This window comes from Eptesicus fuscus, chromosome 6 (genome assembly GCF_027574615.1).
Source record: "Eptesicus fuscus isolate TK198812 chromosome 6, DD_ASM_mEF_20220401, whole genome shotgun sequence".
NCBI lineage: Eukaryota > Metazoa > Chordata > Mammalia > Chiroptera > Vespertilionidae > Eptesicus > Eptesicus fuscus.
This window is the reverse complement of record NC_072478.1, coordinates 94,956,689-94,982,454: the sequence shown is the minus strand read 5'-3', so window position 1 is coordinate 94,982,454 and position 25,766 is coordinate 94,956,689. Positions and strand designations below refer to the sequence as shown.

The window sequence follows — 25,766 nt, the reverse complement described above, 5'->3', positions numbered from 1 at the left end:
GTAACATTTTAAAATAGGCCACATGGCAAGTGAGTCAGAGATCTGTTTGACTATGGAGTGCTTCCAGAATTCCTCAGATCTCCCTATTTGCAAAGGGCAGCCTGCGGATGAGGCTGGGGCTATACCAGTAAGAAGTCACCTCTCATAGTCTTCACCTGCAGAGGCGAAAATGAATTCTGAAGCCCCAACAACTGCTGCTTCTGAGCCTCCAATCTTGCCTTTAAAATAACCCACCTTTCTTTCTTTCTCTCTCTCTCTCTCTCTCTCTCTCTCTCTCTCTTTCTCTCTCTCCCCCCACACACACACAAACACACACACACACACACACATACTATATAGATAGATAGATAGATAGATAGATGATAGATAGATATTTCCCCCCCCCTCTCACACACACACACACACACACACACACACACACACACACACATATACAGTAGAGGCCCGATGAACGAAGATTCGTGCAAGAATGGGCCTTCCTTCCTCTGGCTGCCAACACCACCTTTGCTCCAGCTGGAGCTGCCTTTCCGCCTTCCCACCTTCCCCCTTCCCATGCTGCCCAGAGGCCTGTCCCTGGCCACTGGGTGCCTGCATATGCAAATTAACCCACCATCTTTGCATACTCACTCCTGATTGGCTGATGTACATCACAAATGTACAGTCAATTTGTATCTTACTCTTATTAGTGTGTGTGTGTGTGTGTGTGTGTGTGTGTGTATTACATACAGATTTGTCCCTTTTACCTGATACAAAAGACAAAAATGTGAACAGAAGCATACATTTGCTTGTTCCATTTATAATAGACTGGTATGTTGGACAGTGAGTTCTTTTTCAAGAAGAGAGCACAAGAACCCTGGGCAGTGGGCCACTTCCAGCAGCTTTTCCACACAAGTGGCCTGCATCGGCTCACACTGAGGACTTTCCTAAAATTTCTCAATGGTCCATAAACCCCAAACCAGGAGCAGCTGGCCTCAGTGTGCCCTGTACCTCTTGCTAAGCAGCCCCACGCCTAGCATAAGCAGAGACCAGTCTCAATTTGCTGCAACTCCCATCAGGTGGCACCAAGCCTGGCATGAGCTGCAGCCAGTGTTGTCTTGGAACATAGCTTCAACTAAGCAGCCACAAACCAGGCACACGTGGCAGCTGGCCTCAGCTCACAATGTGGTGCCCACCAAAGGGTCCCAAGACTAGCACTAGTGGAAGCCAGCCTCGATTCTCAGCATAGCCTCTCCCAAGTGCCACCAAGCCCAGCACAAGAGACAATTATCTTAGCCTGCACAGGAGCCACTCCCAAGACACTCCAGAACAAACACACCCAATGGCCAGCTTCTGGTCACACCAGGCACCACCCAATCAACTCCACAAATGACAAACCAAAGTGCAGACTCTGTTGACACCAGAGCCCTGCTAAAGTTAAGTGACTCCAGCTTCATGGGGTCAACCCCTAAATAATAGCTTGTCCAATGTAGTCACATTCAGCCTTCACAGCCAGTCAACCTGATTGTCAATCCCAGCCACTGACATGCCAACAGCAATCAAAGCTCAACTGCAATAGGAGAGCACACACAACCCACACATGGGATACCCCGGAACACCTGGTTCAGATGAATTGGCAGACTGTGCCACGGGGCCTCACAGGCCACCTACTACATAAGGTCACTCTACCAAGACTGGGGAACATAGCAGATCTACCTAATACATAGAAACAAACACAGGAAGGCAACCAAAATGAGGGGACAAAAAAAATGTCTCAAATGAAAGAACAGGACAAAGCTCTAGAAAAAGAACTAAACGAAATGGAGGCGAGCAACCTACCAGATACAGAATTCAAAACACTGGTTACAAGAATGCTCAATGAACTTAGGGGGGAAATAGATGAACTCAGTGAGAACTTCAACACAGAGATAGAAAACATAAAAAGGAACTAATTAGAAATTAAGAATATATTAACTAAAATGAAGAACACAGAAGAATACATTAGAGGGAATCAACAGCAGTTCAGATGAGGCAAAAATTGATTCAGCAAAGTAGCAGAAAACACCCAAGTGGGACAGTAAAAAAGAAAAAATAATTTTAAAATATGAGGATAGATTAAGAGGCCTTTGGGATAACATTACATTTTTGCAGGAACATTCACATCATAGGCGTACTAGAAGGAGGAGAGAGCAAGCAAGGGATTGAAATTGTGTTTGAAGAAATAATGACTGAAAACTTCCCTAACCTGGCAAAGCTAATAGAAATGTAAGTCCAACAGATGCAGAGTCCCAAGCAAGTTGAACCCAAAGATGTCCAAACCAAAACACATTATAATTACAATGCTAACGATTAAAATATATGCACCCCTATATTCATTACAATATCATTTACAATAGCCAAGATATGGAAGCAACCTAAGTGTCCAGTGAGAGAGAAAAAATAGATAAAGAAGATGTGGTACATATATACAATGGAATATTACTCAGCCATAAAACAATTTAAAAAATCTTGCCATTTATGACAACATGAAAGGACCTAGAGGGTAGTATGCTAAGTGACATATGTCAGACAGAGAAAGATAAAATACTGTATGTTTTCACTTTTATGTGGAATCTAAAAAACAAAATAAATGAAGAAACAAACACAGATACTGAAAATAAATTGATGGTTGCCAGATGGGAGGGAGTGGGAGGATGAGTGAAAAAGGGGAAGAGTTTAAGAAGTACCAATTGCCAGACATAAAAATAGTCATGGGGATATAAAATACAGCATAGGGAATATAGACAATAATATTGTAATAACTATATATGGTGCCAAATGGGTATGAGACTTGGCAGAATGATCACTTTGTAAGTTATATAAATGTCTGATCACTATATTGTATACCTGAAACTAATAAAATATGTCAACTGCAATTGAAAAATAAAATTTTTTAAAAAGGACCCTGGGCAGCTTAATGTTTGCTAGGCTTCAAGTCAAGCCATCCTCTTTTTAAGGAGCGAAGAAAGCAGAGAGGAGATGCAAGACCCCAAAAGAGGACATGAAGTTGCAGGAGGTTGAGAGTCACTTCTGCTGCTCTCAATTGTCCCATGAGCCTATTAGTTACTCATCTATTTTTCTTTCTTTTTTTCTTTTTTTTTAATATATTTTATTGATTTTTTTACAGACAGGAAAAGAGAGGGATAGAGAGTTAGAAACATCGATGATAGAGAAACATCGATCAGCTGCCTCTTGCACAACCCCCACTGGGGATGTGCCCGCAACCAAGGTACATGCCCTTGACCGGAATCGAACCTGGGACCTTTCAGTCCGCAGGCCGACACTCTATCCACTGAGCCAAACCGGTTTCGGCTCTTTTTCCTTCTTTAATCACTCCTGAAGTCATAGGTCATGAATGATTCCCCTGAAGGTCACTCTGGGACTAGAATCAAGCCTTGGCCAATGGTAGTAGCGGGCTGGCTCAAAAGAGTGTTTTCTTATCTAGTCCTGACCACAAACCCAGAAGAAAAAAGTGGGGACATTTCCTCTGCCTTCCTATACCAAAAAGTCTCTGTCTCAGTCACCCATCTTCTCTTCCCCATAGGCAGACACCAGATGGTGATCCAATGATCCAAGTTGCAGAAACATCATTAGTTCTTGACGAACTATCTTCAAAGGGTCCCATGCTTGTCAGACTCCTGTCTCTATCTCAGATCTCTTCCTTCCATGGGTCAGCCAGCACAACTAGGCTGAGACTCACCTCAGGGGGAAGCCAACCTCTCTTTTGCTCACTTTCTCTCTTCTACTTCAAGCTGTTGGACTCAGTTATAAATAAAAAAATTTTCCCCATTCTGCTAATGTTTTTTATGGCACTAGTCTGGACAGAGGGGAGCAGAAGAATGGGGAAATGGAGGCCCGGAGAGGGGAGAAGTGACTGTCCACATGGGGTAGACATGCCTGAGGTCTCCATGATGCCACGAAAATACCATCAAGATTCCAACACTCTTTTTATCCCCATTTTACAGGTACGCAAACTGAGACTCAGAAAAGTCACTTACCCAAAAATGCACTCTTCATAAGAGGTAGACCAGTATTCCAAACCCAGATCAGATTCCCAGCTCACTGTAATTGGCAAGCAGGGCAGCCTGGTCTTTGGGAAGCAACAGGCCCTGTGCTTTTCCAGAACAGTCCTATCTCATGACCTCCCTCAGGGTTTCAAACTGTACCTCCAGCAACTTAAACTTTCCAGCTTCCTCCCTCCCACTGCCTCCACAGGCACACCCTCCAAACACCGCCACGGAGCCTGGGAGAAAGATTGGCACCCTAGAAGACATGTTGCCATTGGCCGAGTTCTAATTGTAGCTCCCACAGCCTGCACTATGCCTAGACAAACCATAGCAGAGACACATTAATTCCTGCCCCAGCTGGCTCCCACCATGGGTAGGCACACATCGGCATGCTCAGAAGCCCCTGCCTGCACCCCTGACGTGGGAGGAATGCCCCCAGCCCTGCCTCTCTTCTTATTTTTAATTAGAAGTTCCATTAAAACCACTACAGCAATGAGGCACACACCAGGCAGCATACTTCAGGACAATTAGCACACTCCTCAGGTTGCTAAAATGGCCTGGGCCCTGGTCTGAGCCGACATAATTACACCAAAACATACAGTCTACCAGGAGGCGCCCATTGTTAAGGGAAAGAAACAATTAGTCACACAATCTATCGAGCAGTTAAATCTGTAGGAAGTTATTCTGTACACATAAGAGTTTGCCAGGGGTTGAGATACATGGAGATGATCTCTTGCCTGTGGCTCAGTAGGACCCTAAGCAAACCTCAATGGTTGCCCACCCCGCCCCTAGGCTATGAGTGCTCTGCATGTTTGTGTGTAGATGCCGACCCCGTGCAGAGAAGGGTTGTAATTATCCAGTGTCTGGATCACTGTAGACCCGAGCCTTCCATTCCTGGACTACGGGAAATAATCAATGGGGTACCTACCTCCCTGCTACTCTCTGAATCCTCGAGCCACTCATTAAAACCTGCCCCTAAGACAGCTCCTGGCCAGTCATTCTGGTGACTCTGAGGAGTAAATAGAAAGAGCTGCCGAAAAACGCCCGAGGCTCCTGGACCATTTGAAGCCACTCTCTTGGATTCCACGGGCTTCCATCTTCCCTCTCCGGCTCTCGAGGCGGAACCAGCGCACCATCCGCTAGCCAGCAGGGCCACTACAATTAACATTCAACTGGCATTTCCACTGCGCACTCCAGGCCTGTGCTCTCAGCCTTTTCAAATCCTATTCAGCCCAAAGGAATCTTTGCCCTTGCATTTTGGTCCAGGCAGCGGCAATTATTAAGACTGCAGATTACGGTTTATTAGCATTTATTGAACTGCACAGGAGCCTGGCACAAGAGCGACTGTCACCAGGTCTCCGACTCCCAGACTGAAATTAACAAGGCAGCAGGACACAAGTACCAACGGCGGGAAGGACGCCACGTCGGGAAGAATTGTGATTTATGGTTTTTCGTGCAAGGCTCCGGATGAGATGGGGAGCTGTGAAGTTTTGGGTAAGGGGGTGGTCAGGCAGACAGGAGCCAGTCCCTGATGGGTCACTCGACTCGAGAGCCTCCACAGTCACCCTTCAGGCGTCATTAATGGTGGATCTAGAGAAAGTGGTCAAGTGTAAGGGGGGCTGTGGTTCAAATCCTGGATTAATCCATTGAATGACCTTGTGCAAAGTACTTTCCCTCTCGAGCGAGATCACCTCTGGCCAATGGCTTTGATTATTACCCTGCCCACAAGAGAGTATACCAGCTGACTTCCAAACCTATGGTATTTCGTTTGCTTTTCCCTTCATCCTCTTATTACCTACTAATATTAGCTTTCCAGAAAAATCACAGTCAAACTACAGATAGGTGCCGGTCAGTGAGTTTCAGTTTAACGTGAGATCTCAGACCAACAAGCAGTGGCTTGTTCAAGCCTCGGGTTGAGAAGCAACGAGACTGTAACAGGCACAACAGGAAAACGCAAGGTGGTAGGTTAGCACTGTCTGTCACGGACACAGTGAGGATTCTGGTGGCCAACCTAACACTGCTCTAGACAGTCCTCTGTCCTCTGTTTCCTCCTATTTTTTTTTTTTTTTAGAGAGTATTTCTAAAAAGAGAGACCTAGTTTCTGACGAGAGATAATGAGAAATGATTTTTTTTAAATTGCTCCATGCTGCCCGTAACTCTGGGTTCTGCTTGAGACCTTGTGGATGCCATGATTCAGATGTAAATATCCCCTGAAATCCATCAGTGTCTGGGTAGCTGATTAAGCACCATGGACTATAACAGTGTTCCCTCTTCTGATCTTCAGGCATTTTCATTTCTGTGAGCTGATGTATTACCACGGTGAGGGGACGCTCTCACGCATTCTGCTCAGGATAACAGATGAGGTGTGAAATTGATTCCGAGCACCTAGGAGGGTTATGATTTATCCCTATTATTAGGCCCCGTGGAGCTTCACTGAATGAATCCCAACGACACTCAGATCCTGCCACACCCCTGGAAAGAGGACCCTTGGTGACTCAGGATACATTAAGAACAGCTACTTCAAATTGGCACCCAATAACAGCTCCCTTTCATTGTCAGTCAACAAACAGTTACTGAGCATCTACCACGTGCCAGGTGCTGCTTGAGGAGCTGCAGATACCACACTGGACAAGAGAGGCTCACTCATCCCTAGACCTGCCTCCTCTCCCCAATTATAACTTACACTCACCATTGGGTAAACATACCAACAGCCTGGTGCCTGGGGATCAGTATTTGACGTGGCCTGAACAAGACATCATCCTACAATTTTCTGAATGACAGATGCTTGGAGCAGCCAACCCAATAATAGTTAATGCTACACCTTCATCATTATTACTCTCTGTACAAAGGATGGGCCCATGAAAATTTCTTTTTAAAAAAACATACGTTTTTATTGATTTCAGAGAGAGGAAGGGAAAGGGAGAGAGAGATAGAAACATGGATGAGAGAGAAACATTGATTGACTGTACAACCCCCACTGGGGATCGAGCCCTCAACCCAGGCATGTGCCCCGACCAGGAATCAACTGGTGACCTCCCAGTGCATGAGATGACACTCAACCAACTGAGCCACACCATCTGGGCAGCCCATGGAAATTTCTAATGAGGGTGTACAGCACATGTGCCCCGCAGGAAGTCGCTCAGTCCAGGGACTTCAGGCAGAAGTCTTCCCTAACTGGAATTGTATGGAGATCTAGAAATGGTTCTCTCTTCTGACAATCAATACCTAAAACCATGTTCTTACACAGGATTGGACAAAGGAAAAGGAATCAGGATATCAGAAATGAATTAGGAAGCTTTCTGAAAATACATACTCCTGCAGCTTTGTTCTGACGCCCCAGAATCTGCCTCTGAAGCTCTGGGCTGGGCATCAGACAGATCTATGTTGAAAAAGTACCCATGGGTGATTCTGGTCAATTTAGAAAACACTGCTTCATTCAGATACAGGCCTGGCCTCTGTCAAAATACAAGGTTTAATTTATAGTAAAGGGCATAGAAACCCACTCTACTAGAGTTCTAGTCCTCATTTCATCTTTAATCCACTGTGTGACCTCAGGCTAGGCACTCTGAGCCCCATTTCATTAGATGCACATGAGAGGAGAAGGAGGAAATGACTTCTAGAGCATCTTAAAGAGCTGAGATTATGCAGTTATATTTTTTCACATTTGCAGGCCAATTTCAAACACTAATTGATTAAGCCCGGTATAAATAATCACTGTTAAATAGTTCTTACAGGAAAGTAAAGCATATTTAAAACACATTTGTGCCAGATCAGTCCATTGTATATTTAAATGTCATCTTAATTTATGCCTCTGAGGTGTTCAGTGTGGAGTGTTTATAAACCTCCCAGGAGCCGTCACCCTTGGACTCTTTGTCACCCTGCCTTCTGCCTTCCCATCCCTTGCCCCATCTTTTGGATGTCCCCATAGCCATGGTACTTATTGTCTGACTCTTAAGTGGAAGCTTCTAGATTTCTCTAAAAACATTTTCTGTAAATTCCATCTCTTCATGAAGAATTCAGAGTTGTATCTTCTTATACACCTATAACAGACTGACTTTTTGCCTGATCATCTTCATTTGATTAATATTCTTGCACTTTTTCATTCTGATCACCTGCCTCTCTGAACTCATGAACACCTGCAGGCAAATACTCTGTGCTGATGGCTAAGCAACAAATCAAGTGGCAAATATAGAGATTTTTATACCTATTGCTCCTCTAGACAGATCATTTACTTTGATGAATAGGACTGGAATCTGGCTTTCTTGCCCATTCAAGCTAATTATCTTGTGTTAGGATCAAAGCATAAGAGAATGGGTCTCAAAACTTCCATGGGCCCTACCCAGTTTGGCTCAATGGATAGAGCATTGGCCTGCGGACTAAAGGATCCTGGACACGTGCCCAGGTTGCGGACTCGATCCCCAGTAGGGGGGTGTGCAGGAGGCAGCTAATCAATGATTCTTCTCCTCATTGATGTTTCAATCTCTCTCTCCCTCTCCCTTCCTCTCTCTGAAATCAATAAAAATATATTTAAAATTTAAAAGAAAAAACACTTCCATGGGATAAGAATTCCATGGGATTGTGGCAATCCCACACTCTCCTTCTATTCCCTCCTCCATGCTGCAAGGCCTGGAAGCCTGCACCCTGCATTTCCCAGATTCTCTTGCCAGGGACTTTTGCTTAGGTTTGGCCAATGTGAGTCACTGACAGGCAGAAAGGAGAAGTCATCCTGGTCCCCGCATGAGCACAGGTGGTGCCTGTATAGGTTCCAGCAGTAGCAGCCTGGCAAACCTCCCTCAGAGGTCCCAGCATTACTTGTGTGGGCTCCAGTTCAGCAGCTTCCGCAAGTGACCTCCCCAATCCTGTTTAGTCCTCCGCACATCCCCTTCCTCCTTTTACTCCACCATTATCACTATGATAGTGTTGGCAAAATGGCCTCAATTAATGTACTTACTCCCCTTTGTGATGTCACTATAAAGCTCCTCCCATCAAAAGGTGGAGTCTAGTTCCCCATCTTGAGTCTGGGCTGGCCTGATGACTTGCTTTAGCCAACAAATGGCAGCAAAGCAATGTTGTACCAGTTCCAATTCTAGACCTAAAGACCTTGCATGCTTCCTTTTGGAATCCCACTGAGCTTCTATGTCAATGAATCCGGGCCAGCCCACTGGAACGTGAAAGACCTCATGGAGGAAAGCCAAGGCCCCAGCCAATCATGAGAGACCTCATGAAGGAATGCCAACTGCCCCAGCCAATCAGCAGCCAGATCCCAGAATCAGAGCCACACCCACCACAGATACTTGAAGGAGCCCAGCCAAGACCAAAAAGCAATCCAGTTGGCTAATAGACTGGTGAGCAATAATAAAGAGTTGTTCTTTTAAGCTTTCAGTTTTAGGGGGTTTTATTACTGCACAGCAGATAACTGATACAATAACTAATTCCTTTCATTAAATCTCTCTTCTATTGCTGTTTCTCTGACTGGACCATGATTGATAAAGGAAACGTCTTAAAAATGCAAATCCCCAATTGAACACCTCAGGCAATTTTGATATATGTGGCTCTAGAATATTCTTTGCCAAACATAGCTTTCAAGGGGCTGTTGAGATCATTTAGCTATACTGTGCCCTCTCAGGCAGTTTACAGATAAGATCACATTTAAGAAAAAGCGCAGTGTGATTAAATAAATACTTAGTAACCAATTCCTGTGTCCAAGAAATGGCACATCCCTGTCAAGGATTCTTTTCTCCGTAGTAATCGCTAGCTTTATTCCCTCAAGCTGCGGTTTTTGTCTCTTTCCTCTTATTTCCTGCTCAGAAGAAAATAAAATATAGTGGTTGGTAGACATTTTCTATAAGTAAAACACTTTTTACCCCCTAGGTTAAATAGTCCCAACCAGATACTTTAAATAAAAAGAAGAAAGAAAAAATACCTTTAGTCTCAGACTGATTTTAGATAACCCAAATCTACTGTGTGATTTTCCACAAGCCATTAATCTCTCTGAACCTCAATTTTCTCAACTGTTAAAAGTAAGATCTGTTGTGAGAAATAAATGAAACAGAGTTTGTGAAAACTTAATGTGTTAGGGCTTGGCTTTCATTTCTCTAAGGTAGAACTGCAGAATAAAAAATGAAAACCTAAGAATCTGACATGGATCCAAATCCCCAAATCCCAGACTTACCAGAGCATCATGAATAAACTCTCCCATAATGATGGCTGAAAGGCAACCATACCTCTGGCAACCAATGTGGGGACTAGGCTTAAGCCAACCACCCTCCCCTGCCCTCTGGGGAGGGAATGCCCTATGGACACCCTGTCTCAATGGAAGACCCCCAAAGAGGCTGATCAATTCTTCTAAATTTACCCAAGCAACAAAAAGAGGGTGTGTTTTTTAATATAAACTAATATATTTAAACAACAAAGAAACAATAGAACTTAGATTCCTATTGCCCAAAACAATCACTGTCAATACTTGAAGTATATTTTTCCACAATTAGTGAGCTGTTCCTTCAACCTCCACTTCAAGCCCTCCCAAAAGAGGCCACAGGCACCAAACAGTCAAGGAACAGTGTGGATAAGACTGTGGATCTCAGAGGAAGACGATGAAAGGAGTTTACATCATGCATTCCACAGAAGTCACTTCCACTTCCCCCATCAGATCTCTGTTCCCGTAAAGTTCCTCCTAGGCCAGTGATGGGCAACCTTTTGAGCTTGGTGTGTCAACCTTCGCCAAAAAACTGAGCATAACTCAGGTAGTGTGTCACTTTGAGGAAAAAAACATTATTTCGCGATATTTATAGTTTAAATAACATAAATGTATAATTGTATATATAATTGTATTTAATAAACCTCAGCGGCCGTGTGTCATCAGAAATGGCTACGCGTGTCAGTGCTGACACGCATGTCATAGGTTCGCCATCACTGTCCTAGGCTGTACTGGGGCAGAGGAGGGAAGAAGTAAGGAAGAAGGTGGAGGGAGGCCAAGGAAGAATATAGAGTTTCTCTTCCTTCTCATATATAATATCCAGCCTGTTGGAACCTCCAAAACACTCCTTTACTATCTGGGGCAAGTTAGCAGCCATTTGGGGTTACTTCAAATTTTTGTATTATTCTGGATTCATACACCATTCATAACCATTGTATTTCTTTTAAAGACATAACATGTGCTCCCCAAGAGAGAGCATATGACAAAATTCAACATCTGTTCATGATAAAAACTCTCAACTACAGTATCTGAGTATGGAAAGAAAGTACTTCAACAATAATAGAGGGCATATATGACAAGCCCACAGCTAACATCATATTCAATGGTAAATGCTGAAAGCTTTTTCTCTAATAAGAACGAGACAAGGATACCCACTTTCAGCACTCCTGTTCAACACAGCACTGGAAGTCCAAGCCAAAGCAATTATGTAAGCAATAGAAATAAAAGGCATCCTAATTATAAAGGAAGAAGTCAAAGTATCTCTATTTGCAGAGAACATGATATTATATAGAGGAAACCTTAAAGACTCTGCCAAAAAACAAACAACATATTAGAATAAACAAACTCAATAAAGTTGCAATATACAAAATTAAGATATAAAATTCAGGTACATTTCTATACACAAATAAATTATCAGAAAGAAATTAAGAAAATAATTTCCCGTATATCATCAAAAAAATCAAATACCGTATTTTCCAGCGTATAAGACGACTTTTTAACCCAGGAAAATCTTCTATACGCCCAGTCATCTTATACACCAGAAAATACGGTACTTAGGAATAAATTCAAGCAAGGAGTTGAGAGATCTACACACTAAAAATTATAAGACATTGATGAAAGAAAGTGAAGGCAAAAAATAGATATCCCATGTTCATGGATGGGAAGAATTAATTAATGTTAAAATATCCACAGTGCTCAAAGCAAGCTACAGTTCAATGCAATCTCTATCAAAATTCCAATGGCATTTTTCACAGAAACAGAAAAAACAACCATAAAATTTGTATGAACACATAAGACACAAGAGTACAAACTTGCAGTTATGAGATTAGTAAGTTCTAGGGATCTGAGGTACAGCACGGTGATTATAGTTAATACTGTGGTTTATATACTAGAAAGTTGCTGAGAGTAAATCTTAAGCATTCTCATCACAAAAAAGAAATGGTAATTATGTGACATGAAGAAGGTGTTGGGAACCTAATGGTGGCAATCATTTCACAAGACAGAAGCATAGCAAGTCAACACCCTGTACAGCTTAAACTTACACAATGTTATATGTCAACTATCTATCTATATAAAAGCCTAAGTGACCATCACAACCGAACAGATGACCGAACAGGCTGTGTGGGGCAACCAGGCTGGCAGGGGGGTTAGTAAGGGACAACCAAACGACCCATCACCAGTCTGTGTGGGGTGACCCAGCCGGCAGGGGTCAGTTGGGGGCAACCAGGCCGGCGGGGGTGGGGGGGCAGCAGTTGGGGGTGATCAGGCTGGCAGGGGGGGCAGTTAGGGGTGATCAGGCAGGCAGGCAGGTGAGCGGTTAGGAGCCAGCAGTCCAGGATTGTGAGAGGGTTGTCCGACTGCTGGTTTAGGCCCAATCCCCGGAATCAGGCCTAAACCAGCAGTCGGACATTCCCCGAGGGATCCCAGATTGGAGAGGGTGCAGGCTGGGTTGAGAGGACCTTCCTCCCCCTCCCCCCCTCCCGCCCACTCCCCTTCCCCAGTGCACGAATTTCATGCACCGGGCCTCTAGTAGCTCAATAAAGCTGAAAGAAATCTACAACTCAACAACTGATTTGGAAATTAGAATAATTTGACCCACAATATGCACTACAACTTATATCATTTGCCAAAGAGTTTTAAATATATATAGTATGTAGACTAAAAGGAGTCTCAAATTATTTTATATTTTGGTTTATATTACCAAACAAGTTATTAACTCTTTTGAGCCTGTTATGTGCCAGGTGCAGTATAAATTTTTTTACTCCTGTACTTCTCTCTCCCGTTAGAGTCTGAATCATGCCATTGTCCACCCAGACTGTAGCATGCCTTCCCTCCTATCATAAGATAACACGCTAGCACACAGGAAGTGTCTGCAAATACTTGAATCCCAGAATCACGCAGTTGGAATAGACTTTAGAGGTCAGGTCCACGTTTCACTTGACTCATGAAAAAGCTGAGATCTGGGCAGGGGAACGGACTTGCACAAGAGCAACCAGCTTTGGTTAGAACCCAGACCTCCTGTCTGTCACTTAGGAAGGACACTGTAGCATAGGGGTTAAGAATGTATGCCGAGCATGTGCTGGGGAGTGGGAGTGGCTGAGGAGAAGTCAATGCGGGGAAAGGGAGACTTATGTAATACTTTAAACAATAAAGAATTTAAATAAAAAAAAAAAAGAGTGAGAACCACACACACACAAAAAAAAAAAAAAAAAAAAGGAAGAAAAAGAATTTATGCTGAGATGTGGGTCCGAATTTCAGCTTTGCCATTTACTGGCTATGTGACCTTAATTGTTCCATTTCTTCCAGCCTCTGCAAAATGTAGATACTCCTAAGTCCTGAGGTTATTAAAAGACTCAATGAACCTATGAATGTGTGCATGCTTATATATGTTCTGATTCTCGTTATCATGGTTTGACTAGTTCTCCAGGAAAGACCCCTATTTTCTCATCTTAATCCAAATATCCCTCGCCTAAAGCAAGGAAAAGAGTATAAAAAGGTAGAAAGTGGGAAATGAACAAGATGACAATAGACTCTTAATATGAGTAGCAAAGCTTGTCTAGGTACACGGAGCAATACCGATGGTCATGACTTTAATACCTGCTGGCTCTAATGTCAGGGTGGCTCTGGGGCACCATCATGGTTTCTACATTACTTGCAAAATTGTGCTCGGGAAAGCAGGCCAGCAGGCACACACAGCTCAAAGCAGCCGGGCTGGGACCTGGAAGAGCCTGCTCTTGGGTTGGCGATAGCTTAACATCTCACTGTCAGCCCAAGGAACACTTCTCAGCGAGAGTCTTGTCGACTCACCACCAGTAACACATCCTAACAACAAAATGAACTTCATTAGGAAATAAAATTAAAATCTGTGGAATTGGTAAAACCCCATCGACTGAAAACGATTCGTGGTTGGAAAGGTCAAAATCTCCTGGAAAGAATAAGATTAGGAGAAAGCTAGGATAACCCAAATAAAACTAGGTCTTCCAGCCACTGCTTTGTGGCTGTTCTCTGAAGTAAGGTCATGTTCAAAATAAACACAAATCGTTCTCCAAAAGCCTCAAAGAGTAACCAGGTCTTCAGAAAAGGAGTCTTGAAGATGCACAAAAGGGGAGTTAACTACATCACAACTAGAGAACAACACTGAACTCCCCAAAATCCTCCCTGGCCATGCACACCTCCTTCACCCAGAGGTGACCTGTGCACTGCAGCCTCCCAGTGTGTCCCATCCCAAGTCCTCTCTCCTCCGTGGCCTCAGGCCCTGCCTCCTGCAGAGCGCCCACCTCCTCAAACTTTCTACAGGTCCATTGCCCTGTCCGCTGCCCGTGTCAGCACCACAGAGGCCAGGGGCTCAGAGTGATTCCCCTCCTCCTTAGCAGGCAGGAATGAGAGACTGAATATTGGTTCTTTACTTTCCCCATAAGAAACCATTTTTAGTCCCATTAAGTACATCTTTAGGCCACAGTCAAGTTCTAAAGGTCATCACAAGCACTGAAAACCAGCAACTGGTTTTCTGAATCACTTTCTTCTCCTGTTGCCCAGAAAAGATCACTACAGTTTGGGAAGCTATTTGGGCACCTTCTCCTACAGGTTTTATATCCAACAGACTGTTCTGTCTTTCTAAGGTTTTAAAGGGGCCCCTGATGCTTGAAATTTAATCTTTTTTTTTCTTTTTTTCTTTTTTTTTTTTTTGCTTTCAGTGTTTCTTATTTCATCTTTTCAAGCCTCAGCCAAATGCTTGGGAACCCCATGACCATCACTCAAACCTCCCCTTTTGTAAAGGGCTTATTTCCCTAGGCCTGGATTTCCATGAACAATTGAGAGGATGACACCTAAATTAAGACACACCTGGGCACAGTGGTTCTCCTGGAAGGGAAACCATTGTTAGGTTCTCATTTTAAAGCATCTACACTGAATTACAATACCCAAAAAAAATGAATATTTTCATATACAAATGAAAAACTATGCTATGTCCAAATCACGGGGTTTTTTTTAAGATCATGACATTATTCAACAGACACACCTGGTGCCCAATGTCCCCGATGTCAAAGGGCGGAAAAGCCTTTGCCTCATCCTGAGCTAAGTTGACCTTTGCAGTGGAAGTGGTCTTGCTATAGAAGAAAGGTCACAATCCCCAGAATCACAGGCACCAAGTTCAAGTCCTCACCCTGACTCTTATGGGCTCTGGGACCTTGGCCAAGTGCTAGTAAAAGACTATCCTAGCTGATCTCGGAGTAAATTAAAGAGTCCTGACCCTGACTCTTATGGGCTCTGGGACCTTAGCCAAGTGCTAGTAAAAGACTATCCTAGCTGATCTCGGAGTAAACTACAAATTCTTCACAGCTTCTGTCATCAACAGGGGGAGCTTCTCCAACCTTTAACTCTTAGCTGGTCTGTGACCTGCTTTGACTAATAGAGTGTAGCGGACGCAACACTGTGTAAGTCCCCAAAGCTCTGCAGCTTCTGTCTCCACCTTCTTGGAACACTTCCTTGAGACCGCAGTGTGAGGAAGCTAACCTAGACGACTGGAGAAGCCACGTGGGGAAAAGCAAGGCAGAGCCCACATCTGGCATCAACTGCCAAATAGACAAAAGAGGCCTTCTCCTACCTTCCAATCCAATGACTTGCCAGCATCCAGCATTCTGAGTCCAGGCCAAACCAGCAGACGCACCTTGCAAACCTAGAAAAGCATGAAAAGTGAGCCGTGTTGCCTTAAGCTTTGGGGTTGTTTGTTACATAGCAAAGCCTAACTGAGTCCCTATTTCCTCATTCAAGTGGGATGAAAATGCCTACCCAGCTATTTGTTTATCCAACAGAGCTATTGATGTCCCACTATGTAATATCCATAGAATGTATACTCACATATAATGTTGAGAATCAAATGAGATCATGGATGTTAAGATACTTGGTAAATAGTTTTTATTATTGTTACTAGCACCTCCCTTTCTCTGAGTTCCCACATTTTCTAAGCACTGAAATTCCTTTGTATTTGGTCCTCTCAGCGGCTCAGACAGCATCGTTTCCATCCCTCCCTGATAGAACTGATCCTTGACACCTGCCCTTCTATTCTCATTAGAAGACGGGTCTGACCTTAAATACAGGAGCTCTGGGACTTTCTTTTTGCAGGACCAGAAATTCACTCATTATGGGGAACACACAACCACTGCTAATACGGAGGGCTTTCCCATCACCATCCCAATACGAGCCTTTCAAAAAATTCTTCCGTAACAATAATAATTGCTAAAATTTATTGAATACTTACTATGTGCCAGGTGCAGTACTCAGCTTTTTAGTGAATTGTAGTCTGCCTCAACAGCACTCTGAGGCAGGTACTATGACTATCCTTAGTCTGAGGTAAGGAAACTGAAGCCCCAGCAATATTAAATAATTTGCCCAGGGACAGATGGTGTGATGTGGCCCGAGCTTCAATTCCTGGTAGTCTGAGCCCAGACATAACCACTACCCTAGCCAAACTCACTTGAATGTCCCATGCCACATTTCACTGTGGCTCCCAATACTTGTCCAGGACTAAAAATATATATAAACGTATGTATATATGTATACATATAGAGAGATAGATTTTTAGAGACAAAGAGAGAGAGAAGGAGAGAGAGAAACATCTATATTAGAGTAACACATCCATTGGCTGCCTTCTACACGCCCCCTACCGGGGAGGAGCCTGCAACCCCGGCATATGCCCTAACTGGGAATTGAAACAACCTTTTGGTGCATAGGATGATGCCCAACCAACTGAGCAACACCAGCCAGGGCAGAACATGTCTTTTGGAAGCTGCACTCCTTGGAGGTCAAGTCCTGTGGCCTTGGCCAAGCCGTCTCCTACTCTAAACCTCTGCCCCACAGCAGGTAAACTATGCAGGTTAGACCAGGTAAAATCGAAAATCCCTTCCAGCCCTGAAAATTAAGATGGTCAACTCTTCCCCAACATCTAGCTATAGTCTGAGTTTTATTCTCTTTCCTACTAAGGCAACTAAAGAGCATTTGGGGAAGAAAAGAAAAAGCAGATGCTATAAGTGTTTTTTAACTAACATAAGAAAATGAAAGGAGAGCAGAAGGGATTCTATTTATATCTCCCTCAAGGATTAGGCCATAATCTAAACCATTTGATTTTTTTTTAATGCATTCAGTCAGAGCTGAAAGCCTGTAGGGTGCTCTTTAAGCCTGACACGGAATGAAGTAATTCAATTAAAATAGGCTGAGGCTTTAGCAAGGTATTAAACGTCCTGAAGAGAAGATTTAGGAAGTCCTCAACGCAGTGTTGGTGAGACCACGGGAAAGCGTAAGAGCTCGCGTGGGGTCTTTCTAGAGGTGAGTTGCAGGCAGGCTGCTTGGAAAGGGGGCCGTCAGCGTGGGAGCTGTTCCTCGGGGAAAAGACTGCCAGAACGCTTCCCGACAGCTCGAGGGATAAAGCTTATCCTTCCATATAATAACAATCATTAACGAGAACCACTCACGAGCGCCCTCTATATTCCAGGCGGGGTGCTGACCTAAGCCCTTCTCCCACTATCTTATACAGTGTTCACAATTGAAGGCGGTTAAAAATCAGCCCAGTGCTAGTTTGGGCAGCACATATATGTACTAAAATTGGAATGATACAGAGATTAGCATGGTCCCCGTGCAAGGATGAAATGCAAATTCGTGGAGTTCCCCGTGTTTTTCTGTACTGATTTGTACTTTTTTCTTTATGTAAAAAAAATACTATGGTAAACAATTTTAAATTTTTTTAAATCATCAAGCCCATTTTATAGATAAGTATACTGAGATGCCAAGAAGTGCCCCGCCTTGCCCCAGGTTACCCAGCAAGTTGCACTTTTCAGCAAGTTGCCCCTTAGAAACACAAGTGGCATGTTACTGCAGGAATCTGAACTTGGAGAAGTGTGTGGATACAAAGAAATAGAGACACGGTCCCTTTCCTCGGGTGCATACAGTCTGGTCAGCACACATGACTGACACTCAGACTCAATTACAAATGATTGAGGTCAGATCCAAACCTGAGAGCAGGTTTTCACATGAGCAGAGCAGAGCAAACCAGATGACAGGAAGAGGAGGATGTGAACGGGGCCAAAGGAGGGTCACCAAAAAGTCACCCTTCACATGTGTGCCCAGAACAGGCCCAGTGAGCTGCTCTCTTTCCTTTAACACTGATTAAAGTCTTGCCTGCAATTCCAATGTTGGGGAAGAGAGGTTGGGGGTGGGCTCTCCCACACCAAGTACTTCCACACCGGCCTGGCACTCTCCAGTTCAACTCGGTTTGTCAGTATGTACCCAGAGGTAGCATCCAATTCCACAGGCTAAGGGCTCAGTCCCACATCAGGGCCCACCCCGTGTCCCCACTTCAGATGCCAGTTGCAAGCCCAGGTTTTCTGACTGCCCAGCTACAGATTAGAAGTTCCAACAACCTCTTCCTTAAGCTCAATTAATTTGCTAGAGCAGCTCACAAAACTCAAAGAAACATTTTACTTACTAGGTCTCGGGTTCATTATGAAAGACTAGAGCTCAGGAACAGACAGGTGGGAGGGGTACAGTGTCCATGCTCTCTGGGCACCAAACAGTCCCCGAATGTCCACATGTTCACTGACCCGGAAGCTCTCTGAAACCCGTCCGTGGGGTTTTTATGGAGGCTTCACTACAGGTGTGATGGATGAAATCATTGGCCCATTGGTGACGGAGCTCAATCTCCCACCTTCTCCTCCCCGGAGGTCAGGGAGGGGTGGGCCTGAAAAGTCCAGCCTCTAATTCAGATGGTTTCTCCTGCCAATCAGCCCCTGGCCTTAGGTGCTTTTCAAAAGCCGCCCATTTACATCACAGGAAATTTAAGGGTTTTAGGAGCTGTGTCCCAGAAGTGGGGACAAAAACTAAACATATACAGGGTGTCCCCCAAAAATATACACACACTTTGAACAATTATTAATTCCAATGGGTTAAATCTGAAAAGAACGAAACATTAATTAAGCTATCAGCTGTTAAATTGTGTGTACATTTGGGGGGGACACCCTGTGGTTATTATAAAACACAATATCACACTGGGCATTCCATGGGATTACAAGCTGTGTCTTTCTTATTCAGCTCCATGTAACCAATATCTGGCACCTACATTTCATTGGGAGAATGGAAGCGTACCTAAAAAAAAAAAAAAGAAAAAGAACATATACAAAATTAAGTAACCCAAAGAACAAGAAATTTCAACTCTAAATCTAACCATTCTCCTCTGAAGGAAGAGAGAGAGAGAGAGAGAGAGAGAGAGAGAGAGAGAGCGAGCGAGCAGGCTGGGGCAAGTGGAGGAGGTGGGTGGGGAAGATGAGATACCTATTGGTTCAGATGGGAGACTCCGACATCTGAAGTGACCTCCTTGAATTGCTGCACCTAGGTCAGTGCCTATGAAACTGAGTGTTCATTAGAATCACCAGGGGAGCTTATTAAAACACTGATTGCTGATTCACCCCGAGTTTCTGATTCAGCAGATCAGGGAAATTTTGCCTTTTTAACTAATTCCCAGGTGATGCTAATGTTCCTGGTTCAGGGTCTAGCACTTGGAGAACCGATAACAATCAACCTTCATTGCACATTAGAATCACCTTGGAGTTTATGAAAACACCCAGGCCAGCCGTACCTCTACCAAATTCGTGATACTCCCTGGGGGCGGGACCAGGGTATGAGTGTTTTTGAAAACCGGGACCAGCTGACTCCAATGTGCAGCCAAACCAGAGAGGAACTAAGTAGGCGAGCATATATAGGTTTGAAGTTCATAGACCATGAAAATAACAGCTAATATTTATTGAACGTTTACCATAAAACACTCACTCTGCTGAGTAAATTACTGCATGATCCCATTTAATTCACATAGGAATCTTTCTAGTCGGGACTTCTATTCCCATGTTACTGATAAGGAGAGTCAGAGAAATTAAGTAATTTGGCCTAGGCCATAAACTGGTAAGTGACAACCTGGGAATCCAGTTTATGTCTCTATCTGCCTGAAGACTCCTAACCACTAGAGGGCTATAGCCTCTTAGTGCTCTGTCTCTGCCTTAAACCTTATTTTGTTGAGTCCAGATGCCAACAATCTGGGCTGGAACAACTGGAATCAGCTTCATATTTGTTGATAGATGATAGATAGATAGAGATAGATAGATAGATAGATAGATAGATAGATAGATATCTGCATTCATAGACACATACAAGAATGAACAAATGCAAATCACAGAATGGTTGTTTTAATGAGTTCAATACTTTTCTTAAAATCTAGCCACTGTCCTGCCTATACTTCTTTGATGGCTCATAATCACTTCAAAGAAAAGTCCAAACTGCAAATGTGGCATTCAAGTTCCTTGATGATGGGGGCCCCTGCCTTGGACTCTCCAGCCCCTCATTCTTCCTCCTCTGTTCTCACCCATCTATTTTCAGTTCCCCAAATCCAACCATGCACCATGCCTTTGTCCATGTTCTTCTTTCTCCTTCCTGCCTCCTTGTCTGCTTGGAGAACTTCTTTCTACTCACCTTTAAGCTCAAGTTGACTATCACCTGCTATCCATAATCCTCCACATATCCTTCCTCTGAGCAGTCACAGTGGCACCTGTATCCCTGTACCCTTAACCTGAAACTCAGATTCCCTGGACCATTGCTATCATCACTCCCTCTTGCCCAGTCTTTTTAACAGAATCCTGGCTCTGTCCTGAGAATGAGACTTTCCCTGAAGATCCATCAGGTAAAGGCTGTACACTCTCCCATCCACTAGGCCTGGAGATGGGGTAGTATCCTTCTTCCTCTCTTCCAGAACGTTCTCCTTCCTTCCCCTGTAAAACGCCAGCAGTTTTTAATCTCATGTTACCAGATTACACCATCCACCATCTCTCCTGTTACAGTCCTACTCCCAGCCTCCCACGCTTCACTTCTGGGATATTTATCTCCTGGCTCACTTCCCTCTCTCCAGTTGCAGTTCTGCCTTCATTATTCGTGATTTCCATTTCTACTCTTTTGGGGAGGGGGAGTTTAAAAATTTTATGTTCATTTATTTTTTTATTATCTAAAGTTTTACATATGTCTCCTTTTTCCCCAATTGACCCCCCGCCCTTCAGCCATTCCCACCCCGGGCAAGCCCCCACCGCCCCAGTGTCTGTGTCCATTGGTTATGCTAATACGCATGCATACTAGTCCTTTGGTTGCTCTCTAACCTGCCCTCCCCTACCATTTGTCTCTTTTAAATAGTCAATATATTCACATGATTCAAAATTTAAAAGGAACACCTATGATGTTACCTCCCCCCCCAAAAAAAAAAAATCAAACCTTAATCTGAACAAGTCTCTATCACTACCAATTTATAGAAAATACATAAAACAGCTAGAGCAAGTGAATGCAGTCAGTAACATCCAGAATATTACATTTGACCGTTCCAATGTCCTTTTCCCTCAGCTCCTTGATTTTCCTGCCTCCAATGAGCTTGTTCTCCAACCCACTTGACCGGTCACTCTCATGGCCTCACCCCAGACCTAGACCTTGGCATTGCTGTGGAGGCCCAGGGCAGGCTGTCCCAAGATGTCCCCCCCCCCATGACATACTGATTACTGTGAATTAAAGTTACTTTAAAAACTGCCAATGCAAAACTGCCATCTGACCTCTCTCCATCTGTCACCCTGAAAGCAGGAGGTAAATCTGCCATGTGAAAGGGGCCCTCCCTGCCCCTGGAGGCTGAAACAGACACCCTTCTCACCCGAGTGAAGGATCTAGGCTCAAAAAGTTAACATAAATAAGCCTTGTTACTAATATTCTACCCAAGCCCACACTTGGTGTAGATTCCTACTCATGGGTACCCAAACCCAAGTATCCTGTCAGTTCTGCAGAAATGTATTTTATCTTTGTCTAAAACATATAAAAAGTTGGCTGGTTCATCACTTCAGGAGTATCATCTCTGATCTCCCGTGTGCACACACTCAATTGTTCATTCTTCTGTTAATCTGGTCTTGTGTCCATATTGTTACCAGTCTAGCCATAAGAGCCCAAGAAGGGAAGAGGAGGGAATTCTCTCCAAAATCTCACTTTCAAGCATCCTTCTCTCCAAGTGAGTATATGGCACTGGGGACAGAGGGAGAGACGGAGACCACAAGCTCACATTCCCTGGTCCATTCTTATCATCACTCCCTCTCGCCCAACCCCCTGGCCTCTTCTCACCTTGTAACACTCACCTGCCTAACCATACATTTTCAGTTCAAACCAAGTCTCTGCCTGCTCTGCACTTGCACCCTGAGAGCTTAAAGGCACTGAAGAAAAACATAGCCACACCAACTGGTCACTGTAAAATCGTGACCATGAACCTCTAGCAGCTCAGCCTCCATGCACTCTCCCACCCTCCCAAATGATTCTTCCAGGCCTTATCCTATCGTTGCAAACCTCAAATCCCCTTCCCCATTTTCAGCTCTTAACTTTGCTTCTCCAAATCATAAGGAAATAAAGCAATCAGATAGAAACTTCCACAAGCTCACGCCTTCACTTCACTCTCCTGCATCTGTGCCCAGGGTCTCCCAGCCCCTCCCATGACTGTGAGGTAGGATTCGGGAGACCTTCCCATCCAGGGATCCCAGACCCTGTGGCACCACTAAGCCAACATTCTGCCCTCTTTGTACCAAATTCTCTAGCTCTGCTAGATTGAATGATACCACAGAGACAGAAAATAAACTGTGGTGTGGTGTAGATCTCTTTTGTCAAATTGGAAGTTTAAATTATTCTTTTGTGCTTTGTTCCCAAGTAAAAGATAAGGCCCTTGATATGCTATTATTCCAACAAACAAAGTCTAGGCATCACTATTGTTCTTACTGTGGATGCCTATTTATGGGAGGGGAGGAGGGGCACTTACTTATTTCAAGTGCAATGACCCAGAGAAGACAAATAAAATAGGATTTCAAGTCCTTAGTGTGTTGTGTGTTTATTGGGATTTACAAAGACCAATTGTTCAATTCCATTAGTAAAAATAAAATTGTCTTCAGTCTTTTTCTCTTGTAATCTTTGGAGGATCTCAAAAGTGAATCATTTATGGGATGGGAGGTATGAGTGGTGGTGGAGGGGATAAGGAGAAATGCCATTTTTTGTCAACTTTTTTTTTGAGTCTTCACCTTCCTCAATTTTTTTTTTAAACATTGATTTGTTGTTCCACTTTATTTATGCATTCATTGGTTGCTTCTTATATGTGCAATGACCAGGGATTGAACCCACAACCTTGGCGTATTAGAATGATGTTCTAACCAGCTGAGCCACCCGGGCTCTTTTCCCAGTTGTGTGTGGGGGGGGGGGGGGGGTTGTTTTTATTTTTAATTTTATTTATTGATTATAGAGACAGAGAGGAGGGAAGAGAGGGGAAAACATTGATTTGTTGTTCCACTTGTATATGCATTCATTGGTCAATTCTTGTATGTACCCTGACTAGGGATCAAACCCACAACTTTGGCAGATCAGACGACACTCTAACCAACTGAGCTACCCAGCCACAGCTTCCCAGACAATTTTGGAAAAAGAGTACTACGTATGATTTTTTTTCTCCCTTTCCTTTCCAGCCCAAACTGTTGACAATTCCAATTCCCACTTTCTACATTGTTAGTTAAGGCCATAGGAAAGAGTTCCTAAGGGCATTTGCATTTTAATTTACATTGAGCACTTGCCATCTGCCTGGCATCATGCTTTATGTCTGTTATTTCAATCTTTATGCTCATCTTTATAGGATAGGCAGTATCTTATCATCATCCCCATTTATAGATTTGAAACTGAAGCTTGGATAAATTCAGAGATCAATCCATGTTCTCTAGCTACTAAGTGAGGGAGCTGAGACTCAAGCCTCGCAGTGTATATACAAGGATTGTCACAACACCTCCCACACCCCTCTCAGAGATGTATCCTTTGTATCCTACAGTCCATTGGGTATTGAAAAGGAAAATGGAATGGATGGGGTCAAGTGTTACTTAGATGAGTTAAATCATACAGATTTAGATGAGTTAAAAGATGAGTTAAATCATACAGAATGGATCAACTTCCTCAGGAAGAGAATCTACAGAGGTAAAATTCTAATTCTGCTTGTGGAGAGGTTACATTTTAAATTCTTATCTGCTAACACTTTGGCAAGTACAAAGTGATCCCAGTCTCTAAGTGGCTGAGGGAGGTAGTTGAAGAAAACCGCCAAGGTGAAAAGCCAGGCTCTCCTTTCTGTGTGATCTTGGGCAAATTACTTAACCTCTCTGTCCCTCAGGTTCTTCCCAGGTAAATGGAGATGACAGCGTTTTGACAATGACTGTGTTGGTGTGGTGCTGACTTCGGATCTCCAAGGAAACTAGAGTTGCTCCCAAGAAGGAGTTTGGGTTTGGGTTTGGGTTTTTTGTGTTCAAAGTTTAGTAAGAGAAAATTTGTTTAGAAAGTTACATAGGTAGTAGAAGTGAACCAGCTGAGCTGTGTGGGCTCTGGAAACAAGTTACAGAGGCAGAAGGGCCCTGGGAGCTTAGGAGAGTGAAGGGGAAAAGTAAGGCGCCTGGGGGAAGAAGAGGAGGACAGGGAAAGGCGAGGGTGTGCTCCCGAGAGGGAGAGCTGAGTAATTTTGGGTTCTTTCAGAAGACTCTACTTTTAGACTTTTAGGCAGATAACAGATTCAGAATCTCAAATGCCTTCACTCAAAATAATTTTTATACCACAGTGGCATATTTTGGACCTTTATATCCCTTCACATATTTCAACTTTTTTGCAACTGATTCCCCATTTTGCAGATGTGGAGATCTTTAAGTCTCAAGGACACCAGAAGAACCACGCCTCATCAGGATCAGAGCCAGACCTCAAAACCAGTTCTGACACTGAAGTTCTTGCTAAATTCAATCACTGTGTGGCCTTGGCCAAGTCGCTGTCCCTCTCTGGGCTGTTTCCTCAGATGTAAATTAGGGCAGGTACAAGAGTTGATCTCTACAGTTCCTTGCAGATCTCTGGTAAAGGTAATTACTTAGAAAATTAAAAAGCATGCCGGACTGATCTTCAAGTCCTCTTTCCATTCCATGCCCATCCCTAATGATGTCACCTCCTGAGTGAGGCCTTTTCTCCCAGGCAGAAGCCCATGGTCCTGAATTTTCTCTCCACCCATTAACACTGACCTACCTATGTCCCATCCACCAAGGAACCTTTCCAACAGCGTATCTGCTCATGCTATAATCTATAAAGTAATCAATACTAAGGGTAAAAGCTATTAAGAGATTAGGTTTCAAAAACAAAACAGAAAAAAAAAGAGAGAGAGATTAAGGTCTCATGCATATACACATACACATGAACACACATACTCTCCTTAAAAAGATATCTGTCCTGTCCAGCTGGTGTTGCTCAGTGGTTGAGCATCAACCTACGAAGCAGAAGGTCACAGTTTGATTCTTAGTCAGGGTACATGCCCGTGTTGCAGGCTCGATCCCCAGTGGGGGATGTGCAGGAGGCAGCCAATCAATGATTCTCTCTCATCACTGATATTTCTATCCCTCTTCCCATCTCCCTGCCTCTCTGAAATCAATTTTAAAAAATTGCTTAAAGGTATC

At 43.7% G+C, this 25,766-nt stretch overlaps 1 long non-coding RNA gene and 1 other non-coding gene across 2 annotated transcripts in view; one reads left to right on the top strand and one right to left on the bottom strand.

The window, feature by feature from the left end:
• The window catches only part of LOC114233756 (uncharacterized), a 91,526-nt gene that overhangs the window by 22,430 nt on the left and 43,330 nt on the right, over positions 1 to 25,766 (bottom strand). Inside the window, exon 2 of the long non-coding RNA XR_008556437.1 lies at positions 15,821 to 15,892. This is a non-coding gene — a long non-coding RNA (uncharacterized LOC114233756). The remainder of the gene's footprint in view (positions 1 to 15,820; positions 15,893 to 25,766) is intronic.
• LOC114233779 (U6 spliceosomal RNA) lies at positions 17,787 to 17,888 on the top strand. Its single transcript, XR_003619932.1, has one exon. It is a non-coding gene; the product is annotated as a U6 spliceosomal RNA (small nuclear RNA).